Source organism: Babylonia areolata, chromosome 14 (assembly GCF_041734735.1).
Source record: "Babylonia areolata isolate BAREFJ2019XMU chromosome 14, ASM4173473v1, whole genome shotgun sequence".
Classification (NCBI taxonomy): domain Eukaryota; kingdom Metazoa; phylum Mollusca; class Gastropoda; order Neogastropoda; family Buccinidae; genus Babylonia; species Babylonia areolata.
Genome location: NC_134889.1, coordinates 6,556,896 through 6,559,395, shown reverse-complemented (window position 1 = coordinate 6,559,395; position 2,500 = coordinate 6,556,896). Strand labels below are relative to the sequence as shown.

Here is a 2,500-nt window from a genome sequence, read left to right as displayed (position 1 = left end):
CGTGATTTTTGTACCGACAGTTTGCTATCGTGTGACAAACACGGTCTCCGCGTCTTGTGACGACTTCCTATGTTGCCCACATGTGACCAGGAAATCTGTAGTCGGACATGCTCCGAAGGTTTCGGGAAACATAGGCACTTCAAATAGTGAACTTGAACAAAACAGTTGTGATAAATAATGGGCATAGGTACATGGGTGAGGAAGAGTTATATATAAATGTATCGGTTGTTGAAAGTCGTGTCAATTATCGATCTGATCTCCACTTTTTATTTCTTTTCTCCCCCCCCCCCTTTCTTTATTTTAACAGCAACTTGTTATTTAATACCTGTACACTGAAAAAGGTCTTCTGTACATGTACAGAATAAATATGATCAAACATTCATGTCGAATACTTTTGCGAATGATCAACTGTTTTGTTGTTGTTGTTTCCAATTTATATGATCATGCAGGATAAAAATGAAGAGAATTAAGCTTGATATCGAACATTATTGTGAATGATTGACTCAGTTGAACACTTATACAGCATGCCATGCACTATATATAGTTTTCTTTTCAAATGCAGAATTAAAGTTCAGCCTTATTTTTTTTTTGCAATATAATAAACGATGAGGCCAGGAGATCAAATGATTAACAAATAGTAAAGAGTGGTAACTCTCTCCACACACAAGGTACACAACTTTAACTCTCTCCATACGAACGGCGAAAGAGACGACGTTAACAGCATTTCACCCCAATTACCATCATCAAAATATTGCAAGAGGAAGGCTCTTATACTGAAGAGGTGAATGTTGACAAAGAATACCACAATTCTGACGACGGAAGCTAAAGGTTGGGTCATTCAGACACCCACTGGACATCCGAGGGGTCTGTGTAGAGGAGAAGAGAGGACTGGCCGTACTGAGCGAGTTAAGTCAATGCTGCTTACGCTACCAATTCAGCTAGCACCTTCACCTTTTGTCCCGTGACCCACCGGGTCGTGGGGGGAGGGGGGCGAGGGGGGGGACACAAGGGATGCAGCGGACGTCACTCTCCCCCAGCCTGGTCTGCTCTCGGCCTCTGACACCAGCTCTGGCGTCTTCAGATGATGAGTCCAGGTCTTGACGTCATCTGTCCAGCTTCTCCTTGGTCTTCCCCTCTTTCTTCCGCCCTCCATGGTGCCCTGCAGGATGGTCTTGGACAGGGTGTTGTGGCGGGTCACGTGGCCAAACCAGGCCAGCTTCCTCCGCTTTTGATGGTGGCCAGGAGGGGTTCTTGATGTCCGGCGAAGGCTTGGACTTTGCTCCGGACATAGTCGTTGGTCTTGTGTTCGACCCATGAGATGCGGAGCAGCTTTCGGTAGCATTTCATCCTCTTCTCAAGCTCGGCAGACAGCTAGCACACAGGTAAATAAAAGGTACATTGGAACAAACCCAGACGGGCGCAATAGCCGAGTGGTTAAAGCGTTGGACTGTCAATCTGAGGGTCCCGGGTTCGAATCACGGTGACGGCGCCTGGTGGGTAAAGGGTGGAGATTTTTCCGATCTCCCAGGTCAACATATGTGCAGACCTGCTAGTGCCTGAACCCCCTTCGTGTGTATACGCAAGCAGAAGATCAAATACGCACGTTAAAGATCCTGTAATCCATGTCAGCGTTCGGTGGGTTATGGAAACAGTAACATACCCAGCATGCACACCCCCGAAAACGGAGTATGGCTGCCTACATGGCGGGGTAAAAACGGTCATACACGTAAAAGCCCACTCGTGTGCATGCGAGTGAACGTGGGAGTTGCAGCCCGCGAACGCAGAAGAAGAAGAAGAAGAAGAAGGAACAAACCCAGACACTTCCTCAAAAGGGAAGCGCCGGGCCTGTCCTTATACCGATCATTTGACATGTGCACACAGCAGCAATGACAGAAGAAATGGAGCGTGAAGCAGCATTGACTTAGTTGTGTACCTTGTGTATGGAAAGAGTCACCACTCTTTACTACTTTTTTTTTTTTTTTCTGCATATCCTTCTTCCGGGTTCACGTGCCACAGATATATGGAGAGGGGCGTGTGTATTTGTGTGTACATGTGCATACTTATGTGTGTGTGTGTTTATCTCTGTGTGTTTTCGGCGTGCGTGTGTGTTTGTGTGTACATGTGCATACTTATGTGTGTATGTTTATCTGTGTGTGTGTGTGTGTTTCTTGTGACCAACATCAGTTAAGCGAACAGTCTCGGAGTTGTTGACAACCAAACAGCAATGCACACACACACACACACACACACACACACACACACACACACACACACACACACACACACACACACACAAAGCGCCTGTGGAGTCCATCCGAATGACTATGACCTGACCCCTTCCAGCCGCCGTCAGTTTCTATAAATAGACACGGAACTTCCCTGAGCCTCAGTGTCACAAGACTTTTTTTTATTTTTTTATTTTTTAATTTTTTAACAACCACTATATGCTGCATGCTTTGATGCAAGTAATGTTGCGCGAATATGTATTCAAGTAGTAAGA

At 45.9% G+C, this 2,500-nt stretch overlaps 1 protein-coding gene across 2 annotated transcripts in view; it reads right to left on the bottom strand.

The window, feature by feature from the left end:
• The window catches only part of LOC143289775 (mechanosensory protein 2-like), a 143,200-nt gene extending 143,125 nt beyond the window's left edge, over window positions 1-75 (bottom strand). Inside the window, exon 1 of one of the 2 annotated variants that reach the window (XM_076598897.1) lies at window positions 1-75. This exon is cut by the window's left edge and continues 951 nt beyond it. The gene's annotated coding sequence lies outside the window, so the exon portion shown is untranslated. The other variant, XM_076598896.1, reaches the window with a different exon arrangement.
• Between the last annotated feature and the right edge of the window lie 2,425 nt (window positions 76-2,500).